Source organism: Pinus tabuliformis, chromosome X (genome assembly GCF_031772625.1).
Source record: "Pinus tabuliformis cultivar Carrire ecotype Pingquan chromosome X, CPIR1, whole genome shotgun sequence".
In the NCBI taxonomy this organism is placed as follows: Eukaryota; Viridiplantae; Streptophyta; class Pinopsida; order Pinales; family Pinaceae; genus Pinus; species Pinus tabuliformis.
Window position 1 is genome coordinate 10,100,877 of NC_142308.1, and position 19,902 is coordinate 10,120,778.

Consider the following 19,902-nt stretch of genomic DNA (forward strand, 5'->3'; position numbering starts at 1 on the left):
TACCTTGAGCAGATTTTTGGGCTTATTCACTTGGACCAGACATTGAAGAAATATTGAAGAACCCTTGAAGTCATTGTGAAGTTGTGCTTGTTTTGGCAACAAAGATCTTGAAGTCAGGATCCTAGAGCAGATAACTTTGGATCAATTTGTGTAGCAGTGGAAGGCTAATTGCAACAGCATATTGAAGATCAGTTGAAGATTCTTTTGAAATTGAGAATTGGGTATGGAGACTATCAAGGAGTAGCATGATTGAAGCATTGATGTAGTACCTTAAGAAGTTTTGTTTGGGTAATATGAAGAGCAGTGTTGACATCTTCTAAGAAGACAAGGTTGTCATTGATGAAGTGATTTGGAGAAGGCATTGCTGAAGATTGACAGGACTCGGTGAAGACGATTTTGAGAGGCGTGAGTTACTACCAAACATATCTTGATGAAGTATTGTAGTGGGTTGGAGCCCAAGTGGTTGGAGCCTCGAAAAGACAAGGTTGGTGCCTTGGAGAATAGGGTTGGAGTCCTAGAGGATCGGTGTCCTCAAGAAACCAGGTCGGAGCCTGTACCAGAGAAGGGTTGTTGCCGTAGGGGTTGGAGCCTCTAAACACAAGGTTGGTGCCTTGAGAAGATAGGGTCGGTGCCTTAGAGGTCGGAGTCTCACAAAAGTCCAAGTTGGTGCTTGGCAACAGGTTGGAGCCTGGGAGATTGAAGATCGGTGTCTTCCTCTAGGGTTGGAGCCCTATATACATTATACTTGATTTATTGTGAAAAAGAAATTAATAAAAGCGTTTATTCTTACTGTTCATTTTGTGTTCTAAATATAAATGATCTAACTGGTGAAAGTAACAATTGTAATGGAATACTGATTCACCCCCCCTCTCTGTATTTCCAACAAGTCTAAGAAGGATATGTAGGAGAGGACTTAGTAGTATAAGTCCTTGATTTCTGATTCCTCAATTTTGTTCTTCTTCGGTGGAGCTTCATCAATAATATTTGCTTGATCCCTATCTCTCCTTCTATTCCTTGGATTCTCAAGACAGTGACTTTTATAATGACCCATCTTATGGAAATTATAACATTCAATCTTTGATAGGTCAACTCTCTTCTTTGGTCCTTTGAACTTATTGAAGGTTCCCTTCTTCTTGTGATGAGCATAGTAGGCATTAGAGGTGTTTTCTTCTTTATCTTCCTTCTTGTTGTTTACTAATGATATTCGAGCTTCTTCTTGATTGCATGCATTCCACATTTGTTCAAATGTTGGAGTTTCCTTCCAATTGTTGATTTCTGATGCAAAAAGCACTCCAAGATTTTGGTATTCCTAGAAGAGCAGTAAATACGAGGTCCTTTTTTGGTATGATTTCATCTATTGCTTGGAGTTCATCTCTTATTCTGGAGATTCTTACAAAATATGATGAAACAATATTATCATTCGTCATCTTAACAGTTCTTAGTTCATTCTTGAGGCTTGCTATTTGACCAATGTTTTGATTATGAATAATTTGTAGAGAGCCTCATACATTTCTTGAGCGAAATCTATGTTGGAAATGTATGGAATTAAGCTGTCCTTCCTTTACTCCATCCACTATTAGGTTCATGGCTACAATTTCAGATTCTCTAAACTTCTCTTTCTTTGCTTCATCTGTTGGTTTCTTGATTTTCCCTTGAACAAGATTCAATACTTTGTGCTTTTCAAGGATAAGATCTATCCTCTTTTTCCATGCCCTGTAGTTGGAGGCTCCTTCTAGTTTGTTTTTTGCCTTCATTGAGTTTGTCATATTGATATCTGCTACTCCTTATGACCTAACCTTGAAACTCCTTATTCGACTCCTTGTGACCTAACCTTGAAACTCCTTATTCTCCTTTTAGTAGATCTTCAGGCTACCTTTTTCTTCCTTCTTTCACCTTAGCTTTGAAACCATGTTAGAAAATCGGAAAGGCAAAAATATTTTCTTATGTTGATAATTACTTTTGATATTATTATGTACTTATTCACTTCTTTATGTTCTTCCTTTATCTTCTTTTCATCAAGCAACTATCAAAACTAAAACATGAAGATCATGGACACCAGATGTAGGCGCTTAGCTAGGGATAAAACCCTTATGCAGGGAAAAAACCCAGTAAAAAACTGTTCCTTCAGTAGATTCAAAATGAGGTAGAACAAGACCATAGACTAACAAACCTTCCTCTTCCACTAAGTCAGTCCTTCCTCCTAGTAGATGTCCTTTGCTCAACCTTCCAAGTGTCAGCTCTTCAAAGTGCAGCTTCAGATCAAAATTTCGTCCCCCAGCAACAAATTTTTGGCCCCCAACTTCAGAACTTCGGCCCTGCAATAGAAACAAAATTTCAGCCGTAGGTTTAGCCCAAAATCTTTGCACGTGTGAGAAAGGTAGCCCAAAAACTCAATTTTCTTCTTCCCAACATCTCTCCACCTTCTCCAGCAACTTCACACTCTTTTTTTGCTACTGCTTCTTAGAGATCGAACTTTTTATGATTGTCTCCAAATGAAGTCGAGTTTCTCAATATATAGGCTTCTTATGAGGTCGAATTGCCCTAACCCAGGTCAACTTGATGAGAGGAGGGCCGACATGGTGTGGAGGTGACAAATGACCTTTTTTACTCAAAAATAAATCTTTTTACTATTTACATGGAACAAAAGCCTAAGAAGGGTCTAATAAAATGACAATGACTTTAATGACTCAAGACAAACCTTAGAAGTCTTCAATGGAGACCTTGACCTATAGAATATTGACCCAAGCATGAAACCCATGCTTTAATAAGTCAATTTATTTTTCTTTCTTTTGACAAATATATTACATTATGACTCAAGTGCAATTATGAAGACCAACACTAGTTACACTAGTTACATTCTTCAACACCACCTTCATTTGGTTCGATTTGGTCTGAAAATTGCAAGTCCAAGTTCACACGTGCGAAGGAGAGAGATGATAATTCTGTTGATTAGCGTTGACTTGGGGAAGTTTGACTTTGATTTGGATCTATTTTGGAGGGCCGAGTTGATTGGTACTTTGACCAAAATTTTTTTGAGCACTTTGACCCATGGTGATTGCAGTTTCTAAGCAAGGGTTTCCACAAGTCAAACTTTGACTTTGCCTAGATTTTTGGGCAGACGTTTGGCACTGTTTTGACTAATTTTGACCAAGCAAGGAAGGCTGCATTCTTTGATAGGTTGATTGAACTCTTTGAGGCTTATTTGACCATTGACCAAGGATTGGTTAAGGCTAAGTTGACTATTGCTAACTTTGACTGGAAATTGCATAATTGAAGTTTGACCAAATTTGACTTTCATACTCATATTTGATTGGATATTGGTTGGTTGATTTGGTCAAGGCATTGACCTTTGACATGTTATTGTTGTACTTGGACTATGTATCTCTATACTAAACATTTGATGACAATCTAATAGAAGAAGAATTTGGAAAGATTTTTCCCCCTTGTGAGGTTTTTCCTTGGTCTTTGACCAAACCTCTGTGTGTTTGTTGTTCTTGGCTGTCTTCTATTGTGCATATGGTTTTATGTTTTATTTACAATTGCTTACTGTGGTTGGGTGATTGAAAATATATTGGATAATTGATTGGTATTGGAAGAAGAATTGTTATAAGTGATTTTTTTAACATAGAACATTGGAAAATTAACTTGATATCAGAGTTGAGGCGAAGACAAGCCCAAGGAGACGAGATAAATCACCCTTTGAAGATATCTTATCGACTGCTGAAGATCACTTAATCTGGTTAGGATGTCTACTTCATACTTCAAAATTGAAGAGAAGCTGAATGACTCATCTGACTATGATGTTTGGAGAGCTAGGGTTGATTTGACTTTGGAGGAGAATGATGTTTTGGAATATGTTGAAGGAAAGGTACCTGAGCTTCCGAAAAATGCTTGTACTATTGTCGAGTCCAAGTACAAGAAAGGTGAGGTCAAAGCTAAAAAAATTATTATTGATTCATTGATAGATCGTTTGATCACTTATATTGCAAAGTTGAAGAAGTCTAAGGAAATGTATGATAAGCTGGTTGGGATGTATTAGGTCAACTGTGAAAATTCCTTAAACCTGGGAATCCCTACTGCAACAACTGATGATATTTCTCCTACTTGTTAGATTTACATGAACAAGCTATTTGCAGTTTCCAACAACAAACATCGAAATACATGCACTGCAGCCTACACCATTTAAATAATATGCCGAAACAAGAAACTGAACAATAGAGAATGATACAACACAAATGACAAAGTTATTTTTGGACAAACGTCCCCGGAAAAACCCAATGCGGGAAAACTGGTGCAACAAATTTGAGGGTTTTTATTATTAAGCAGAAGTTATTTCTGAATACAACCTCTGGATGCCTTGCTCGCAATCCAGTATAGAGAATATCACTCGGTAGAAGAAACTAGTGAGATTACCTCACCCTACACTGCAAGTCTCGGCTGATTTGGCAACAAAACCAACGAGTTCCTCGACTACTTTTGTGTTGCCCCTGTGTAGGCCTGCATCAGCCTCTAAGTCACTGCGTCACCTCTGCTGGGAATCGATTTTTTCTCTGGAGCTGATTTCAACCTTCTCAGCTCAGAATGACAGCTTCCCAACAAATCTCAGACTTCTGCGTGAAGGCTTTGTGCTGCTCTGTGTGGGCCCTTCCTGGCTCTGCGTCACCCTCTCTAGCCTCTGTGCTGCCTCCTTTGTGTGTCTCTCTGCCTCTCTACTGAGTATTTTTGGCTCTGGAGAAGATCCTCTAGCAAAAACTCTCTCTGCCTCTCTTTGCGTGATCACCATAAATCACCATGCTGCCTCTAGCTTCAACAATTCGATCTGACTGAGCAACTCTCTTTGTGTCTTCCAAATGACCTTCAAGCCTCCTTAAATAATCTTCTCGTTGACTTTCAACAGCCTAGATTAGAAGCTAATCAATGGCTAAGATCATTTCTGCTTGATCCTCGTCTTCTTCTAGAAGTTACACCTACAGTTAGATAAATACCTATCAATTATTTTAATTTCCTAAGTTTAGACTTAGGGTCCCATTAAAAGTAATTAATTATTTAAATAAAACAGTCTCCAAGTGGAATTTCCCAAAACGCTTTCTGGGTTCTTTGGAATACATGTGCCCAAGCCTTCATGCAAAATTTGAGACTTAGAGGACATCCGATGTTACCAGAAATCAACACTCCTTAGCGAGGAATGTGCTCTAGCAACGCTTCCCACTGAGGCTTCACCCTGACTTCATAACATCGTCCTCTGCGCTGCTGATGTCTGACATGCTATCCACCAACTATTTCATTGTTGCTGTTGCTGCAACTGTACTGCTGCTGACACTGCCACTGTGAACACTGCATTCGTACTACAACTCCCTTTAAAATTTTGCATCCATGCTACTGCGGACACTAACACTACCAACAGCTCCTGCATTGCAAACTGCTGCTGCTACTGTATCATCAATGGAAAAGCATCCCAAATTATTGAACAAGTGTTCAACATAGATGCATCTTGTTGCTCAAGATTTGATTGCTGCTAGTCCCACGCTATCCCTTTGAAGTCACTGCGCTACTGCTGCTACTGCACTATGCCTCCTTGCACTGCTGCAACTTTGCACTACGCTGCTCAGACTTGGTGTTCTAGCCACTGCATCTGTCGCTCCAACACTCCTCTGCACCATATGACACTCAGTCCATCTTGCTGCTACTGATCTGGGCTCTCGTAGCAAGGTATTTATCCGAGAGGTGGGCTCCTCAAGGATTCTATCCATCTGCAGCTCTCTCGAACTACAACTCCAAATCATCCCACCTCCCTCTTGGAGCTAACTCGGCTGTTTTGGTGAACTCCTCCTCCTCAATCTTCACGGGTGTAGCCTTTGGATCGTGCTTCTCATCGTTGTCCTTCTTCCTGAGAGGACACTGTAAGCATTTGATCTTCGAGACGTCTTTCTTCCGTCTCCACTGCTCCTGCTGCCCCTTGGATGCAAGGGTTGCATTCTCTTCCTCCTCCTTGGGCTTTGACCCACTGCTGCTGCTTTCGTCAAGCTTACACATGACTAGATATCTCAACTCTTCCTTCTTGAGAGTTGACCACATACTTTCCCAGTCCACAATGCTGCCCTGCCTAGGATGCTCTGGACAAAGACTTTCCGCTCTTCTAAAACTGAGTTTAGGGCCAGTCGCACCATATTGGAGCCTTGAGGTGTAGACCCTACAACTGCTAACTCGTCCCGGGTCTCCTGAAGCTTCGTGATGAATGAATCTATGCGCTCACCCATTTGCATCTGTGCAGATCTCAGTTTTTTCTCTAAGTACATCTTCCACTGCTCGGAAGATCCTTGATACAACATTGCCAAGGCATCCCACATCTCCTTAGCAGTCCCTCTGCTAGCGACGTGACAAACCACGTGATCCTTTACTCCATCAAGGATCATCCTTTTTCCCTTCGCCATTTCTGCTCGGTACTTCTTCAGCGGATCTGGATCTGCAGCCACAACCATCAAGTTGTCGACATAGTTCTTGAGAGAATGCTCATCTAGAAGGAATGGCATCCTTGCCTTCAATATGACGTAGTTGGATGCCCCATCCAACCTGTCCTGATCTCTCAACCCACCGGTTGCCATCTCTACCACAAAAATGTCGAACTGCTTCTCTCTGATTCTTACTGCTGTTGCTCAACCAATAAGAAAACAAACTTCTTGGTGGGAAGTCTACTGAGGAAAAATTCCCTCATTGTGCTTCTCCTCTCTCTTCTGACGTCTTTCAACCCAACAATTTGCTTGCTAAAAAACTGTGGCCTACAAGCTCTTCCACACGCTGAGTCTCAACGCTGCTCCCTCTGCCACATCAAGATTTCGATCTGGAAGCCCTTCCTCTCTGTCAACTCACTCAGAGAGAGAGTGCCTCGAAAATTCAACCCTCCTGGCTTGGACTGCACAAACCCTTTGGGGATTCAAACTGCTACCTCCTGCAACTATTTCGATCTCCTTTTCTACTCAATGTTGGGTTCTCTAGCACTATTCTTCTTGCTTCACCTGCACTTTTCTGATATCATGTGAAAATTCATTAAACCTGGGAATCCCTACTACAGCAACTGATGATATTTCTCCTACTTATTAGATTTACATGAACAAGTTATTTGCAGTTTCCAACGACAAACATTGAAATACATACACGACAACCTACACCATTTAAATAATATGCCGAAACAAGAAGCTGAACAATAGAGAAAGATACAACACAAATGACAATTATTTTTGGAAAAGCGTTCCCGCAAAAACCCAATGTGGAAAAACCGGTGCAACAAATTTGAGGGTTTTTATTATTAAGCAAAAGTTATTTCTGAATACAACCTCTGGATGCCTTGTTGGCAATCCAGTACAGAGAATATCACTCAGCAGAAGAAATTAGTGAGATTACCTCATTCTACACTCCAAGTCCCGGCTGATTCGACAACTGAACCAACGAGTTCCTCGACTACTTCTGCGTTGCCCCTGCGTGGCCTACATTAGCCTCTAAGGCACTGCGTCACCTCTACTAGGAATCAATTTGCTCTTTGGAGTTGATTCCAGCCTTCCCGGTTCAGAATGACAGCCTCCCAGCAAATCTCGGACTTCTGCGTGAAGGCTCTGATCTGCTTTGTGTGGGCCCTTCCTGGCTCCGTGTCACCCTCTCTGGCCTCTGCATTGCCTCCTCTGTGTGTCTCTTTGCCTCTCTGCTGAGTATTCTTAGCTCTGGAGAAGATCCTCGAGCCAAAAAATCTCTCCGCCCCTCTTTGCATGATCACTACAAATCACTGCGCCGCCTCTTGCTTCAGCAATTCGATCTGACTAATCAACTCTATGTGTGTTCCAAGTGACCCTTAAGCCTCCTTAAATGATCTTCTTGTTGACTTTCAACAACCCAGATTAGAAGCTAATCAATGGCTAAGATCATTTCTGCTTGATCCTCATCTTCCTCTAGAAGTTACACCCACAGTTAGATTAATACCCATTAATTATTTTAATTTCCTAAGTTTAGATTTAGGGTCCCTTTAAAAATAATTATTTATTTTAATAAAATTGTCTCCTGGTGGAATTTCCCAAAACACTTTTTGGGATCTTTGGAATACATGTGCCCAAGTCTCCTTGCAAAATTTGAGACCTAGAGCACATCCAATGTTACCAGAAATCAACATCAACAACTTGAATCATATTCTATCTTTGAAGAATCCACTCAAGGACATTAAGATGAATAAGGAGGACACTATGCAGTCATATTTCATGAGGATATCCCAACTCAAGGACCAACTGATGTCTGGTTGGAGAAATTACATTTGATAGAGCGCTGGTACTAATTGCACTTGGAGGTCTTCCTCTGGTTTGGGTGACATTTATTACCACCATTAGCAACAATGACAGGTTTCATTGATTTAATAAACTGTTGGGCAAGTCCACTCAAGAGGTGACTAGGATGATTTCAAGAGGGAGAATTCAAAAGCATGAAGAAGGAGAATCCACTGCATGTGCTACTCAAGACATCAAGAGGAAAGGACGAGGAGGACCATCTAATTCAAGAGGGCCTGCACCAACATCTAGGGACTCAAATAGAAGATTTAAAAGTGACAAAATTCAGTGCTACAATTGCCATAAATTTGGTCATTATGCTTGCGATTGCTTGAATAATGGTAATGCTCCCATGTCTAACAACAACAATCGTGGCCACAACAACAACATGTTCAACAATAGAAGAAGAAGAGAAGCTCCATCGGTTTGTGAAGAGGGTCATTGTCCTCCTAAGAGATCAAGGAACTCAAGGTATGACAATAATGCAGTTGATACTCAATCTCAATACTTTCTTATTTTTGCTCTTTCTAGTTCCTCTCCTCTAGATTCGTTTGATAGTTGGCTAATAGATTGTGGGGCTTCTAGACACTTCATTGGTTATCATGAAGTCCTCTCAAACCTGGTTGAGAGGGAAACAAATTTGAAGATCATTCTTGGGGACAATTCTACATATCTTGTGAAGGAGTTTGGTTCTGTTACATTTCATTTAGATTATGGTCAAACTATACATCTTCAGGATGTTTTGTATGTACCGGGATTGAAAAATAATCTTGTGTCTATATTTGCCTTGGAAGACAAAGGAATGAGAGTTTCCTTGGATAACTTCACTTTTGGATCTAGAATTGAAGGCCTTTATAAAGTCAATGGAAGACTGATCCAAACATTGGTTCATGATAGTAATAGAAATAACAGTTACAAAAATGCCAATAGCAGTTAATGAAGCATTTTAGAATCACTGAATGAAACAATAGAGACAATGATGTCCACTAAATTAGTTAGAGTGCCAATTAGGGTGTCTTCCACTTTTATGATATGTCAATTAGAACAAGTAAAACTTCAAAATGATACAAGCACAACTAACTAATCGATGAGATTGCTGATAGTGATTTTGATGCAACAAGAACAACATCTAACCATGAAATGCAAAAAAAAAAGAAACAAAAATGAGATGGTTAGTATCTAACTAGGAAAAGAGGCTATCCTTAGTACTTAAATGAGATGACAAGAGAAAAACCAATACAATCACCAATCCAATATATTTCCAGCTATCCAAATGCCACAATAATGTTGAAGATGATTAACAATCCACCTCAGAGATAGAAGAAAAGCACCAGAGCTTGAGAGTCCTTACTATTTAGAGATATCAGTCCACTGACAACCAAGATCAGTCACCAGGGAGCTCACGGCTATGTAAGAATAAGAGCTAAGACGCTTATAAAACAACTTGTGATTATTGTGTGTTTGATTTTAATTATTTTAGGCCTTTTATTATTAAAATTTTCAATGTGGTTAGCCCCTGTATGTAATGCTTATAATATGACTGATTTGTAAAGTCTGCAATAGGCTCAGGGTTAATGGAAAGCAAGGCCTCGAGGCCTTGCGACCCTCCTTCAAAGGCTGATGTGTCAATGAAAGTGTTCAAATGTCAATGTTTTGGCTTCAAATCAGAGATGTAGCCCCTCCAAAAGCAATACTACTCGTGCAACCTCAGAATGTTAGACCTAGGTCAACAAAAGTATGTGACAAGTCTTGAAGATGCTCACGACTAGGGCAGAAAAGACCTCTAGGCTTTGCGGTTAGGCCTAGAGAAATGATTTGGTGGATCAATGAGCTCCCAAACCCAAAACAAAATGAATAAAACCCTTGGCAATGAGGACGCTAGGCCTGCAACCAATCAAAGTTAGTCTAGTATTAAGAAATAACGAATTCACATGCCTTCCAATGGATCATAATTGCAATGACAATTTTCCAAGTCGAAATGATGATAAACCCTTGTATTTTTATTTTGATTAGGATTGCAAACAAGTGGATTAGTACATGGATCAAATGCAATGAATTTATGAGCCCTCCAAGGCCTGTGGCTAGGCTAATTAGGCCTAGTTAGGCCTGTGGCCAAGCCAAAATGGCCCAAAACCCTAGCAGCCACCTTGCAAAGCTCGTGATCAGACTTGGGCCTTCAAGAATTAGTCAAGGAGCTAGCAACGAAAGTCAAATTTGATGGAAAAGTGGGTGAAACAAATTTTGAAACTACTTGCAACAAATTTATTGGTCAAAACCCCTATTAAACCCATTATTTGCAATGTGATTATCCCTTTTAGGGTTTGTGGCCTCTAGAAAATGATGAGCATTGAAGGAAAGAGGCTTGAATGTGGTGGATCTAAGCCATGAGAGGCTAGATTAGGGGTCAAAACCCTTACGACCCTCTCAAAAATGCTAGATGACTCCCTCAAAGGTGCAAGGTTGCCCAAACCCTAGTTGTCTAGGCTAGGTGAGGGCTAGTCAATTTAGAAATTCAAATTTGTCTTTGATCTTGAAGTAATAGCACTTGCAAAGAAATAAAACCTAGCCGTCCCTCTAGATCTACAAGAAAAGCGAACAATAAAACCCTAAATGGTTCTATACAATGGACAAATAAGGGTTAGAGGGATAATATACAAATTATCTACAATATTCACAATAAATTTCTAGCTCTAATAAGGAAATCTATTTTTATCACACAATTAGATTGAAGATAAACGAGTAAAATAAGATTTTTATATTTGAGCCATGGCCAAGATCTTTGCACAACAATTGTTAGATAAGTCCTGGAAGTTTAAGACAATGGGCTCTTGAGCTTCTTGTCTTGGGATTTGGCTAGTCCAATCGAAGACTTCCTATCACACATAGGATCTGAATACCATATAGTCTCTACACACTTAAGATCAACTTATTAGATCAATCAAATCAATCAAATCTAAAGTGCTATTCTAAACCCAATAACTAATGTAAGATACCTGTGCAAATAGTTAATCCAACAACTAGCTAATGAAATAATAATTTCTGAAATATTATTCGGTAGAGCTTTAAGAATATTATCACTTAGAGAAAACCCTGGCTGTGGGGGAAAACTCCTAGGTAACCTCTGGGGATTGAAGCTTGCCCTTCAATCCAAAGGGGGATCTCTCCTCAAACTCAACTACCCTAGGTCACAACGGTAGCAGGCCTGTTAAACTAAGGCTAGATTGATGTAAAAACTGTTGATGTTGGTTGGAATTGGGAGAAAAGGCCACACCATTAGGCGATGGAGTCTAATTTGGATAAATGTAAGATCACACTAAAACATCTGGCAAAGGCAAGGTAGCTAAGCAAATTTGAGCTATTGATTTGCTGTGATGAAAGGCAGAATATAAGAAAAATAGTCCACTGAGGAGCATCAAACAGATGAATTCCAACACCAACTTTAGAAAGAAGAGTGCAAACAATTAAATCTATGAACAAAGCATCACAATGAATGAATTTTGTTTATTATCTCTCTTTTAATCATTAAAAGATGATACATCATGTCAAGAGGAAGCACATTAAACTGAAGAAAACATATTTAGAACACTTAACATGTTATCACATTTTATTTTGAGTTTGAAATTTTTTAAGAAACACTGACAATTTCAGTGTCAGCGAAAAAAATTGTAATAAACAGGAGAAATGTTGATAATGGGACTATCAACGCTTTTTGAGTTCAGAAAGTTATTAGAGGAATATGCTGACAACGAGAGTGTCAACGTTATCGAGTATTGGCTGATAATGGGAATATCAATGCCAAAATTAAAATTTGAATTTCGATTTTTGAAATTCGCTGACACACTCCACGTCAGCAACAAAATAGTCATTGCTCAGTCGTACCATGGCAAATCTGAAGATGAAAGGTATGATTTGAAAGGAAGTTTCCGCTGCTGAAGAGGTATGATGTGATTTTGTAATTATCGAAGGGTTAAAACATTATTTCACCTGTCAATCAGTTATTCTGCTTGAAAACCTCACTGTTTTTCCCGCATAGTATTTTCACCATTTTCATTTGTAAGTTTTGTTAGCTTTATCGCTGCAAAAGTTGTTTGGTTCAAACTACTTGACGGAGATACAACATCGGATCCTGGTCTCTCATCTGTGTAATCGCCAAACTGTAGAGATAATGGGGAAAAGAGGGAAGCTTAACAGAAATGAACCTAAAGGTCTCGACCTCCTGGAGATTTACCTAGATATTCAACAACAATTCCAACGGGTTGGGTGGCAGGAATTTTTCCAAATTTGCACCAATTACCATGACGTTGTGGCTCGAGCATTCGCCCAGGGGTTTGACGATCACCGTGTGGAGGTAGGAGGGCTTTCATTCCTGGTCACAGAGGAACTAATTGTAGAGGTTACAACTCTGCCTATGGATGGGGAAAGGTTTTCAGAAGTCACGTTCTAGCTGGGATTGATGTCCCATTTTTCCTGAAAGCCGAGTTCAAAGATAGAAACTGGAAAGAAGGGGTGCAAAGATCTTGGCTGGAAGACAAATGGCATGGGGTGCTACACATTACCCAGTCATATTTCACATGTGAAGGGTGTTTTAACCGGGTAAACTTATACCATTTCCATTTCTTAGCTCATCTAGCAGGACAAGTAAGAATGAATGTCTTTTTTTATTTATTGGAGAGTCTGAAGCACATGGTTGCTTGTTTCCGGGCTAGGGCAGACCCATCCCCTCATTTTGTTTATCACAAAGCCTTAATTAAGTTGTTAATTGAAAATCAATTGGCCAAAGCTGGAAGAACGTGGAGCCATTTCCTATTCTGGGGAGGGTTTCAACCCCAGCCCCCTAAGGCTAAACGAGGGAGGCATAAGGGTACCAAACAGGGCAAGAAAAATCAGGCAGAAACCTCCTCTCAGGGCACCTCCACTGAGCAAACCCAAAGCCGAAAGGAGAAAGACATTCCCTCATCTTCTGGTCCTAAAATTCCTAAGGTTTATGCTAGAAGAAGTGACAGACTTAGAAAGATACAATCTGCTGAAAACCCTCCCACTGAAAATCTGCCTCCTACTGTGAATTCCCCTCATGTTGAGAAGCCACCCACTGAGAGTTCCCCTGCAGAAACTCATCTACCAGAGCAAACCAAAGGAAAGAAAGTTGAAATTGAACCCCATGATGAAGAAGAACCCTCCCTGTTTCAAATGTTCAAAGGGGGTAAAAGACCTCACACTAGGCCCTTAAACAAATTGAGGCTGAAGATAAAGTTGAAACAAAATCCTGACCTCACCAAGGAAGTAATAGATGTGGACAATGTCCCATTAAAGGACTTGATAATAAACAAAGGGAAAACTATAGGTTCTAAAAAGTCAAAGGCTAAGGAAACTAAAAAGAAAATCCCTATGGAAACCAGACAGAGCAAGAGGCAGAGGATGGATAAGGTGGATGTTCTTTTGGAGGCGGCTAGTACCCTCAGCTAGGAAGCTGATAAGCATTTTTTTTAGATTTTTGATTATTCACTGTTAAAGTGAATTTTGTTGATCTATCACTGATCATGCACCTATCATCATTTAGAATCTTTAGATACAAAAGGGCATAGAGGAGAGCTGACATTCCGATTGTCAACGAATTTTGCAAAAAAACATTCACATTTCCATTATTAGCGCATTTTGAAAGAAACAATTTGAGAAAAGCGCTGACAGTCGGCCCGTCAGCAAAACTATTGGTTCGGGTAGCTAAAGGACTGACAACGGTAATATCAGTGTATTGTAGCAGGGATGACCAAGAAGACAACAACAAAACAAAAGCTTGTTTTTGGAGGATGACAAGGTTGATCTACAACAAGGGAAACACAATCATGATACAATTTCTCAACTCCATTTTTAGCAAGTTATTTTTTATTTTTGATATGTTTAAAAGATATTTTTAAATGCATGTACCTAAGATATTTATACTTCTATTATTGGATTACTATAATTATTTTTGAGCTACAAACCTGTTTCAGTTATTGTATTGTCTATATAAGCAAAAACTGCAGAAGAAAGGGATGGTGTTTATTTGAGATATAGCATCCTTGTGTATTTTTGAGCACATCTTAATGAAAACAGTCTTCATGAGCATTTACAAAAATTCTTGTGCTATAATTCCCTGTCTGTGTTTTGCTTTGTTTTATATTTCCTCATGTTTGAAAAATTGAGTATATGAGATTGGCATTCATATTTTATGCTCCTATTTCTTTATTTCTCAAGCATTATAATTGTTGTGCACTTAATCTTTACACTAATTTCCTTCATCTTTCTCTAAATCACAAGTGTCAAAGGAAATATTGCTACTTTGCTTTTGTGTTTTGCTCATCGAAATTGTGTTTGTATAAAACTTGATTGGGTTAGACTCCATGCCCAATGGTAGTATTTTCACATAGCCCAACCAAATTTCAATCATTCTTCAATAAATCTGGCCATAGGACTCAATTGCAAACCTTCTACTACAATGACCTTGAGTAGTTGAGTTTTAGGGAGAGATCCCTCTCTAGGTTGAAGGGCCAACTTTCAACCTCAAAGAGGTTCGAGGTTACCTTAGAGTTTTTCCCACAGCCAGGGTTTTCTGTAAGAGATAACTTAACACATGAATCTTTGATGTAGTTTCCGGTTCTCTATTAAAAATATCCCAAAATATACAAAGCACAATAGTTTTTTCCGCAAAAACCAAACCCTTCTTCATTCTAAAGAGTATGTCTTTATAGAAAAATTACAAACTACAAGCAGGTTTCTAGTATTTACTTAATTATATATTTCTAAATATAAAGAGTGTATATTGAAGACATGAATATAATACATAAACTAAGACATATTTGTATTAAAACTGTGGCAATCTGCTAAAATATCAGCTAGAAATTGGGGTCAAGATTGTTGTTGATATCTTGCCTATCCTCCTGGAATTTGTGCCTCGTCCTCATGTTAAAAATAGTATCTATTATGCAGCTCCTTTCAAGATTACCTGATCTGCCAGCATTGACGAATCCACTAAAACTCTTTCAAAACCGGATAAGGGCCATGATCTCTGATAGTTGTTAACACTTTTATAAAAATTGTTACAAAATTGCGTTGACACTGAAACTGTCAATGCTTATCAAAATTTTACAGTGCAAATCGCTGACACTGAAACTGTCATCGCTCATCAAAATTTAACCCTGCAAATCGATGACATGCTAGTTATCGACCTTCAGTCAAAATTCCATCTGAAAAGTTGGTAATCAAAATTGAGTTGTGAAAATAACTAGCTAAGTGTGTTCGCTGCCTCCAGTAGGATGTCTACATTAGTTTTTCTTGTCTCTTAGTTCTCTTGGCCTCTGTAGCAACCCCTTTCCTTGAGCCTTTGGTATTTTTGGTTTTCTTTGAGCTTGTGGACTCCTTCCTGTTTATAATTAGGTCTTTCCGAGGGATTCTGTCTACATCAATGACTTCTTTTTCCAACTTAGGGTTTTGTTTCAGTTTAACGTTCAATCTTAGTTTATTCCCTGGTCTTGTATGTGGCCTCTTGCCACCTTTGAACATTTCTGCTAAGGTGGGTTCTTTGTCAGTTTGCTTCTTCTCTGTCTCAGGCTCAATCATTTTGTCCTTGCCCTTCTCTCTTTGTTCGCTGACTTCTGTTTTTGCAAGTAGACGTACACTAGGAGAAGGGGAATCTTTTGTTTTTCTCAGCCTCTCACTCTTCCTGGTATAAACCTTTGGTAACTCGGGAACTAAAGGAGGAACCAGCTCTACTTTTTGTTGACTCCTGGTTTTCACTAATGAGGTCCCTTGTTCTAGGTTTTGGGGTTGTTTATTTTCTTTTTGCTTCCTTTCTTTCTGCCCCTTTTTGGTTTTACAATTTCTTCAAACCCTCCCCAAAACAGAAAATGTTCCCAGGTCCTACCTACTTTCCTCAAATGGTTTTCAATCAATAGTTTAATAGACCTCTATGATATATGAAATGAGAAGAGGCATTGGGTCTTGGCCTAATCCTAGGAGACAGATGCTTCAAACTCATCAACAGAAAATAGGTAGTTTTCATCCTGACTTGGCCTGCGATGTGGGCAAGAAACTAGAAATGGTACAAATTCACTCAGTTGAAGCGTCCCTCGCATGTGAAGTAAGAATGCATGATATGCATGAGACAATGCCATTTGTCCTTCAACCAGGACCTCTAAATTTATGAATGCCAGTTCCTCTCCTTAAACTCATCCTTAAGGAAAAATGGCACATCAATTCTGGCCAAAACCTGACTCCTGAAAGCTCTTTCTCCATTTGCAGGTAGGCTTATCTCTTTTGCAATTACCTCTTTGTTGACAGGAAAGGAGATTCCCTCGACATTAGCTTGTTGACCATTAAAACCCTCCGCAAAAGCTTTGGCAACTCCATTGTGATAACTTGTGCAATGAAAGCACAATTGCTCCCACCCTGCCTCCCGGAAATGTTGATGAATCTTTTGGTAGATGTCAAGGAGGTCCATACCTTTAGGATCTCCTCTGTGTAGTTTTCTGCCCTTTTCCATAGCTCTCATCGTCAAACAGTAGCACAAGAAATGAGAGTGGGATTCGATCTGAGGTTTTCGGGATAACTTAACAACTTGTCCTCTTTTGGCATAAAACATACAACCAGTTAATCGTGCATTATATGGGTTTTACGATTTGAAGCAAATTCTTTCACAGAGTGGCAACTGGTAAATCGTATAACAAACCTGACAGGCAATTACAAAAAATATCAATGTGCAATCATGAATTTTTAACCAAATAGTAGCTCTCGACAGTGGAACTCGGAATCCCATCACGTCACATCACCATTTGACTTGTCAACACTCACTTGATAGATGATTGTTCATTCACGGACGTGTGCTCCATCAACACATTATTTTGGACATAAAACGGAATTTGAAATTTTCCTTTGGCATTGATACTCCAGCTGTTATCGTTTAATTGACCATTTTCACAAATATGCCCTGCTACTCTAAACGTTAGTGCATTTTTATTTTCAGAAGTTATAATAATGCTGATATTCTATTTGTCAACGATTTAACCCTATTTTTTACAATTCAGTGCTAACACTGAAACTATCAACGCTTTAAAATTATTTTTTACAGATCAACACTGACACTGAAAATCTCAGTGCATTAAAACTATTGACTAAAACCACTGTCTCCATGGGGATGCTGTCAATCATAGATGGCAACAAGAAACCCTATAGACCAGAAGCCTATTTATTACAATAGATTTGCTTAAAGAAACACTTTGACTGACTCTATTTTGATAAGAAAACCACTTTCTCAAGCTTATTCATTGACAAACCCTTTTGGAACTGGAAAAATAAAGTAAAACTGCTTTTATTCTCTAATAACCATTTATCAGAACCTTAGGGCCTTCTCTTCAGGCTTCAAGTCCTTCAAAATGTTTATCCACAGTGCACACCTACAAATTTTCAAATAACATGGATATATACATTGAGATAATGGAATGTTGTTTTCTCAAGAAATATAATGTTTCAAAAAATCGTCCATTTACTGGACCTGCAGGCATAAACTCTCCCTTTGCATCTTTCAAAATAAAGGTATTCTTGCCATTATAAGCTGCAATTTGATATGGGCCGTTCCGAATATGGTTGAACATACCTTTATCTTCAATGCGGGCATCCCATTTTAAAACCATGTCCTGGATTTTGAAATTATCTTCCTTGGTCTTCTTGTCAAATATCTTCTTGATCTTTTCCTGGAAACTTTGAACCTGTTCATATACTCCTCTGCTTTGCTGCACTTCTATCAGCTGATTAATTCTTCTTTGAAAATGGATTGGTTCCTCTCCTTGCTCCTGCAAGTACTTCATAATTGGTATTCCAAGTGAAACTGGGAAAGTTGCATCTACACCATAGTTTTAAAAACCGACCAGGTCTGAGCTAGAAACTGGTCAAACCGACTAGTTGACTGGCTAAACCAGCCAGACCGGGCAAAAAACCGGGTTAGAGGACCAATTTCACCTTTTTTTCACAAAAAATGGGCCTAACCGGCTGGTTTATGACGGAACTGGCCAGTTTATGGGTAAATCGGTCAGTTCCGTCATAAACCAGTCGATTCATTTCCATGTCCGCAACAGACCCTTCGTGAGGTTTCTTCGCGGCTTCTTGCCTTTTTTGAGGCTTTTTTGGGTGGAGGAGACTGAAGATTCTGAGTTTGATGCTGATTTTGATATTGACATGGCGTTATGGGAGGATGAAGCATATTTGGTAGTGGTAGCGCCATCGAAACCAGAATTAGTAGCCACATCAAGCAAAGGAAAACAACCAATGGAAGGCACGAGTTGTGCAGCTGCACGTCCAACACGTGCTTCCATTAGGTCCACTTCTATTGTTATTGGTGGTAGTGCTACTACTAAGGTTGCAGATGAGGCTGAGGCATCCTCAGACTCTGATCCAAATGATGTTTATGTAGCTCCTGTTGATGATCCTGTGTCTAGTAGTGGTGATGAATTTGATCATGATGAGGAATGATCATGTTGATCACTGATATGTACCAGTAGACTTGTAGTCTTGTAGTAGGCCAATGGCCCCATAGCTTGTAGCATTGTTTTTGGACTTTATAGGCCATTTAGAGCCTCATTGCTTATGTATTTTGTCGATGATATGTATTGTACTCAGTGCCATTTTGATATATTCACCTTTACATGGTGTATAGATGAGAAAACTTTGCATATTTTGTCTCTATTTCATGTATTTTTTTAGAAACCGGTTCATTGAGATCTGACCAGTTCCGGTTTGACTGGTTCAGGTTTGAAACCCGGTTTATTAGGTGGACCGGTCTGGTCACCGGTTCCGGTTTTTAAAACTATGATATACACCATAGACTAGCTGAAAAGGAGTGGTACCAATTGATCTCTTTGTACTGATTCTATTAGCCCACAAAGCAAATTTGAACTTTGTATGGCAAACTTTTTTGTTTTCCTCCAACAAATTTTTGATGATTATGACTAGACTCTTATTTGATGACTCAGCTAGTCCATTACCTTGGGGGTAATAGGTTGTAGAGTGACTAAGAATTATATGATATTCATCACAAAATTTAATCAGTCTTTTAGATTTAAAGCATTGAGCATTGTCAGTTATAATTCTTTTTGGACTACCAAATCTGGAAAGAATATTTTCTAAAAACTGTATGACAACAAGATCAATTGCTTGCTTGGTTGGTAGGGCCTCAATCCATTTAGTGAAATAGTCTCTTCATGTTAAGATCCACTTATGCTGTGCTGATGATGCTGGGTGGATCTCGCCTATAAAGTCAAGGCCCCATTGCTGAAATGGTGCTTCTACAGAAGTAGGCTTTAAAGGCAAAGACATTAACTTGGATTTTGCTTCAAATAATTGACATTTGTGACACGCTGCAACTTATTTACGGACATCAGCAAAAACTATAGGCCAATAAAACTTTGCTCTCAAGATTTTGTTAACAATTGCTTTCCAATAATAGTGACTGCCACATGCTCCCTTGTGAAATTCTTTTAATATTTGCTTGGCTTCATCTTCAAGTAAACAATTCAGTAATATACCTTGTGGATCTTTCTAGAACAAATAACCACTTAGTATACATTATTTAATA

The 19,902-nt window shown here is 39.1% G+C and overlaps 1 protein-coding gene across 1 annotated transcript in view; it reads left to right on the plus strand.

The window, feature by feature from the left end:
* LOC149138026 (NAD(P)-binding Rossmann-fold superfamily protein) overlaps positions 1 to 19,902 on the plus strand; it is a 332,971-nt gene that overhangs the window by 277,374 nt on the left and 35,695 nt on the right. The gene's annotated exons all lie outside the window — the stretch shown is intronic.